The 6,562-nt window shown below is 44.4% G+C and overlaps 1 pseudogene; it reads left to right on the top strand.

Annotated features, from left to right (window-relative positions):
* Window positions 1-1,800: 1,800 nt before the first annotated feature.
* LOC138752074 (U2 spliceosomal RNA) lies at window positions 1,801-1,961 on the top strand (annotated as a pseudogene).
* The last annotated feature ends 4,601 nt before the right edge of the window (window positions 1,962-6,562 follow it).

Below are 6,562 nucleotides of genomic sequence, written 5' to 3'. Positions count from 1 at the left end.
TGCCCAGGAATGCAGAAGGCTGCAGAAAAAGGCAAACCTAGCTAAGACCATCCTCTCATCCACTGAAGATATCTACATGAGGTCAGGAAAACAGCTGACTCTCAATTAAGGTTACACTATCCAAAGCAAAGTAGCCCTCATATTGGTATGTCAATGACCATCGCAGATATGGCTACTGTGCATGCCATCTACAAAATATTCTGCAGGCACTTTCCTGGGCCCATCCAAACTCATGACATCTATTGCCAAGTAGAACAAAGGTGCATGGGAGCACCACTTTATGCAGGTTCCTCTCCAGTGTGCACATCATTCTGAGTCAGAAATGTATAATCTTCAATGTCATTGGGATTATATTCTGAAACTTTCTCCCCAACACTTAAGGTAGCTTCAAGAAGGAAATTTGACATGTCCTTAAGGGCAATAAGGAAGGGAAAGAAATGGTGGCTTTGCCAGTGGGGCCCAGATGTCAAAAAATCAATTTAAAAACAAGATCTTACATGAGTTGTAACGAGTAAAATTAAAACTGAGAAGCTTGCAAATGTCTATGGTCAATATATTCACACTGGAGAAAGCAGAAGGACATCTCTATCACAATTGGGCTGAGATAGCTGCACTTAACATACAAAGGACATCTGTCCTGCTGTGGTGGTACACCACCAGCCTACTGTAGGGGGCAACCTCTGTACCTGCAGAAGTGTAAGGGGACAGGACAACACCTGGCTGGCTGCCAATCAGATCAAGCCCCACCCGGTTAGGTGTCAATCACCCTCTGCCGGCCTCCCGAGGCCTCACAGTGAGTTGCTGCAACCTGGCTTTGTGGAGGTTTTTGTGGATTAAAGCCTGTTGTTCAGTCTTTACCTTGTGTGTGTCTGATTCTGTCGAACAGCGCACCACAGTACCCAAGATGAACTCAAAGTTTGAAGAATTAGTTTGCGATAACATTTTGTAACCAATGGCACTTTAACCCATTTTGTTTGTCAGATTGTATCATCTATCGGTATGAATTCCTAGAAATGAATTCAATCATCTGGGTGCCACATTGAAATTCAAAACACAGGCAAAGAGATGACATTTTAATAATGTATGAATCAGCACAATGAGAGAGGCGATGAAGACCAGAAATATGTTACCTTAGTTATTAGAAGCTGCTGCTTGAAATTAGAATTTTAATTTTCACTTGGGAAAAGCAAGTCAATGGTCCTTTCCCCTTAAACCCTGACAAATCTTGTGCAATGATATGAAAGAAGTTTCTCTTGTTTTGCAAAAGCCTTTGCTTGCTTTAGTCATTTGACTTTTTAAAATCTTTAGTGTAGGGGGTGAGACATTCAGTGAGCAGTAGGTGTGGGCAATTGCTTTGTTAGAAATTGACACAAAAGCTATAACATATTTCAAACTTGGATATTTTCCAGGACAATCTAGGTTCCTCCACTAAATGAGAGGCTGCAAAAAAACAAACAAACATATTTCAGCAAGTCCAATTATCTTCCTTTGTGCCTAAAGGTTGATTTTGTAACCTTAGGTGACCCTAGAATTGAAAGGCCCCTTGATATTGAGAATAACTGGTCTCTTCTAACTTCTGCTGTTCAGCTCTAACATCAGAACTCTAACATTGGATGCTTCTGAATGCAATTAAAGGGTGGAAATCTTCTGTCTTTTGATCATGAAAATGCCTCCTACTGAGACCACAACCTCAGAGATTATAATTGTGCACTGGTGAGATCCTGGTGGAAATGTGGAATTTTAACTAAAATTGAACTGAAAATGAATGGTATTATCTTTTCTATCAATTTATTTATTTATTTATTTTCTCAGCCTTTTGGCTAAGATCAAGTGTAGTATCTGTTCTGATCAGTTGAATGGTATTATCTTTGAAGGGAATTTTAGAAAGCCATGGGATGGAAGTATGCCTTGCTTATATCTGTTGTTTTTCAATATTTTATTTAAAAATATTTAGACCATATGCATAGTCAAATACAAAATTAGAAAGTACGAATACATAAGTAGACAAATTTATACTGAAAGATGGTTGTAACCCAAACCCTCCAACCTCCCCCCCACCCATGCAAAAGATCCCCCAAAAAAGTGTGTGAGAAGGCTTATATCTGTTGAATGATGTCTGTTTAATGTGTTCTTTTGGAAAAAAAAATGTGGCATCTCCCAAGCAGTCAAGTCCTTGCATGGAACATGTTCATGAAAATTATGGACATTAGTGATAGGAAAAACTGGCCTAAGTCTCATACAGCACCACTGGGTTTAACTATATGGGTTATTGAATATGTAGACCAGCCATATGGCCATCCTTGGGGGCATGGGCAATGGACTGAAATCCTTTATAAGTCGATGTCCAAAGTGAATAGGGGCATGGTAACTGAACAGATTAAATAATTTTTAGCAAAGGAAAGGATTTTGCTTCTAGGATTTGGTGTATTGTTGCCAACAAATGTGAGATTTTTTTCAAAGTTGAGTTGGAGGCATTTGGAGACACCCTAGAATGACCTAGATAAATGTGGAAAATTAACCATGTTTTTAGAATGTTCCTTACTTTGACTGACATGGAGTCAGCTTTGGCTGTGAATTGTCTTCCATGTAGTTTTCCTCGTTTGTTTTTTTTCACCTGCAATCTAGGAAATAAATGTGCAGGCCGATAGGTTTTGCTCCAGATCTCTCAAAACTGAAAAATCATAGAAATTAGAAAAGAGTCTAAAATAAGTGAATTGATCGCTAAAAGTGGTAATGCTCAAAACATCGATGATTAACTTATTTTGCCTTCAGTGACCGTAATAAAATCTAGTCATGCCAAAGGAACTATTCAGGTCATTCCTTTGAGTGATTCCATTGTTCACTGAAGAATTGATGAGATGTCAAGGGACATTGAAAAACAATGAATCATTTCATTACAATCCAAGAAATTCTCAGTCCACTGAGATAAATCCACTCTGCAAGAGATGACATTCTTCACATAGCTTATGCCAGATTCTTGCATGGAAATGAGCTGATGGAAGAGATCGTGTTTGCCAGAAGGATTAAAACAGAATATTTTCAAAGAAGTTAAAAATACATAAACGAAAACTGTATTTAATTCGAGAACATAGTTTGTCGTGCAATTGATGGTACCGCTTCAATGGCTGGACAATACAGAGGATTTAACACACACCTGAAAAATGTCATACATTCACTCTTTACTCTTTATTGAAGGGGTGGCCAACCTTTTAATTTTTAAATTTTTAATTTCGACATAGAGCATGGTAATAGGCCATTTAGGCCCATGAGTTCAGACCGGGGGTGTAGGTTAGTTAGGTGGCCGAAATGGCCTGCCAACCTTTTGAATGTTGAAATTAAAAATTAAAAGGTTGACCATCCCTGGTGTGGTGGAACACTGTAATACATGCATTATACGGTTTGGCCTGTCACGATACTGTAACTTCTCCCCCTCAGGATTCCTAATAAAGGTGGAACTGCCCAATACCCTCCCTCAGAACTGCCTTGGAATTGGGTCAACTGCATGTAAGAGATGCCTGTATGTTTATAGCGATAAAGCCTGTTAATCTCAACTTCTTGTATTTCGGGTCTAATTGATAGCACAGCAGTTTAATTGCTAAACTTTGTGCCATGGACAAGACTATTTGAGGCCTCCATAAAATTCAACCAGTGGCTACACTGCCTGAATGCCTTTATGAGGCGACACAATATTTGGGATGAAATCGACAAGAGAGACCTGCTGTTCGCACAGGTCGACCACCACGTTTTCCAGATGAACAGGGACTGTGATACTTGCCCAGTCACCATGGGACTCCTGCAAGAGCAATACTGGGCTCCAAAGAACATAATCTATGACAAATACCTCCTGGGCAGCTGTTGACAAGTACGTTGTGAACTGTTGATATATATATTCGGGCCATGCGGGAGCTGGGGCAAATTTGTAGCTACACTGATGTTACAGCAGCTGTCTACCAGGAGGAGCTAATCATGGACATATGTGTGGCCGGCTTCATGTCAGACCATATCAGATAGAGGTTCCTAGAGAAAGGCGATCGGACCCTGCAGGACGTGGTCAATCTCACCAAATCACTAGAGACAGCCCTACAGAACGCAAAGGCTTTCTTTTCTGGCAATGAAACCACTGCATGGGGATCATGGGCTCTGCCATCTTGGGATGTGTGGTCCCAAACAGCAGCTGCTATCACCGAGCACTCAAAGTGCTTTTAATGTGGCCAAATTAAACACTCATGGAGGAAGTGCCCTGCCAGATGTGAGACCTGCTCCAGGTGCAGAAAAAAAAAACACTATGTGAGGATATGTAGGTCCAAACCTTCTCCCTGCTGTGCCGCATGCAGGCAGCAACCATCACCATCTTGGACCACGTCATTTTTGGCTTTACTTTTGGTTGCGGAGAACAGTATGGCGGCAACTCAGAGATGACGGCCTAGGTCAGCATCACTTCCGGCAGCGACCATGTGGAAACTATGGAGGCAGCCATGTTTAGACATCTTGGAGGTTGCCAATGCACACATACAACAGCAGTGACGAGCTGACACTGTCAAACAACAAGCAGATACAGGCGTCTATCGTTCGAGACCAGAGTGGCCTGCATCAATTAGCAAGGTCCACCATGGACATTGAGGTAAATGGCTGCATTGCAAACAGCTTGATCAATATGGGAAGCACCAAAAACTTTATACACCCAGGCACTGCACAGTGCTGCTCCCTCACAGAGACTCCAGTCTAGTGTAAAATCTTGTTGGCCTCCAAGTTCCTGTTGGGCGCTACCAGTTGCCCCAATAATCACAGAGACAAAGACTGAGGGGAACGATAGGCTTTATTACACACAAGACTTGCTGGCCCAGGTCCAATCTAGGTGACTCATCCTTTATGGCCTGCATCAACGGGGAGGAATCCAGGGAGGAGTCTAGGAGAGGATGTCACCAGGAGGGTGGGCCAGCCCATGCCTGTACTGGCTAGTTCATACAATAAATCATATAATTACATTCACCCCCTCTTTTTAATTAAAGACCACAGGGAACAATAATGAGGAAGGGGAGAGGGAGAGGAAGAATAAAAAAATGGAAAAGGCAAACTCTCTCTCTGACTAGAGGTTCAGTCATACAGGCGACTTCTTCCTTCTGCTGCACTGACGAGGGGCCAGTATGTCCATGCCTGCTCATCGGGGTTGGGGGGTGGGGGGGGAGGCTGTCACGGGAGAGGCCGGGGTGGGAACAGTTTGGGTCAGGGTGATGATGGGGGACTTCCAGGGGGATGGGTGGTCTGATGTCTCCCGAAGGATTGACTCCTGTGGGGAGGAGACAGACGGGGAGCCAGGCGGCTCAGACTCCAGGATTGTGCTTCTGTGTAGTGTGATCAGATCTGTAGGCTGGTTAGCGGCAGGCGGGGACGTTTTGGGGTCTCCGACCCTTGCCAGGTCTTGGATCGGTACTGTGTCCTTGTGGCTATTAAGGTACCTCACGAACGCGTATTGGGGGTTGGCGTGAATGAAGTGCACCGCTTTCACCAGTGGATCCGTCTTATGGCCCCTGATGTGCTTCCGTAGCAGGACCGGCCCTGGGGTTGCCAACCAAGGAGGGATGGAGGAACTGTTCACCGATCTCCTAGGGAAAGCAAAGAGGCATTCATGCAGGGTGGTGTGAGTAGCAGTGTACAGCAGTGATCGGATGGCTTGGAGCGCCTTGGGCAAAATGTTCTGCCAGCAGGAAACTGCCATGTTTCTGAACCTGAGGGCCAGGAGCACTGCCTTTCAGACAACGGCGTTCTCCCTTTCCACCTGGCCATTACCCCTGGGGTTATAGCTGATGGTACTGCTGGTGGATATGCCTCTGGCTAGGAAGTACTGTCGCAGTTCTTCACTCATGAACATGGACCCCCGGTCACTGTGAATGTAGTCAGAGTGAAGATGCTGCACAGCGCTTTGATAACCATCGTCAAGGTAATATCTGGGCAGGGAATCGCAAAGGGGAACCTGGAGACTCGTCCACCACTGTCAGGAAGTAGGCATTCCTATTTGAGGTGGGAAGGGGGCCCTTGAAATTGACAGAGTCGTTCAAAGGGGCTTGTGGCTTTAATAAGGTGTGCCTTTTCTGGCTGGTAGAACTGCGGCCTACATTCGCGCAGATCTGGCAGCATCTGGTCGTGGACTGGACATCCTCTATGGAGTACGGAAGGTTCTGAATCTTGACGAAGTGCTACAGCCTCGTGACTCCAGTGTGGCACAGATTGTCGTGTAGGACCTGGGGACGGTCGAGATGCATGCTGGCGCACGTCCACCGGGATAAGGCATCTGGGGGATCATTGAGTTTACCTGGCCAATACAAGATGTTGTAATTATAGGTGGAGAGCTCAATCCTCCACCTAAGAATCTTGTCATTTTTTAATTTAACCACGCTGTTTTGTATTGAGCATGAATGCCACGACCCTCTGGTCTGTCAGCAGGGTAAACCTTTTACTGGCCATGTAATGTTGCCAGTGGTGCACCTCCTCAATGATCACTTGTGACTTCTTATTGATGGAGGAGTGCCGTACTTCGGGACCGTGCAGGGTACAGGAAAAATAC

The sequence above is a fragment of the Narcine bancroftii genome, chromosome 1, assembly GCF_036971445.1.
Source record: "Narcine bancroftii isolate sNarBan1 chromosome 1, sNarBan1.hap1, whole genome shotgun sequence".
NCBI lineage: Eukaryota > Metazoa > Chordata > Chondrichthyes > Torpediniformes > Narcinidae > Narcine > Narcine bancroftii.
This window is presented reverse-complemented; position numbering and strand designations above follow the sequence as displayed.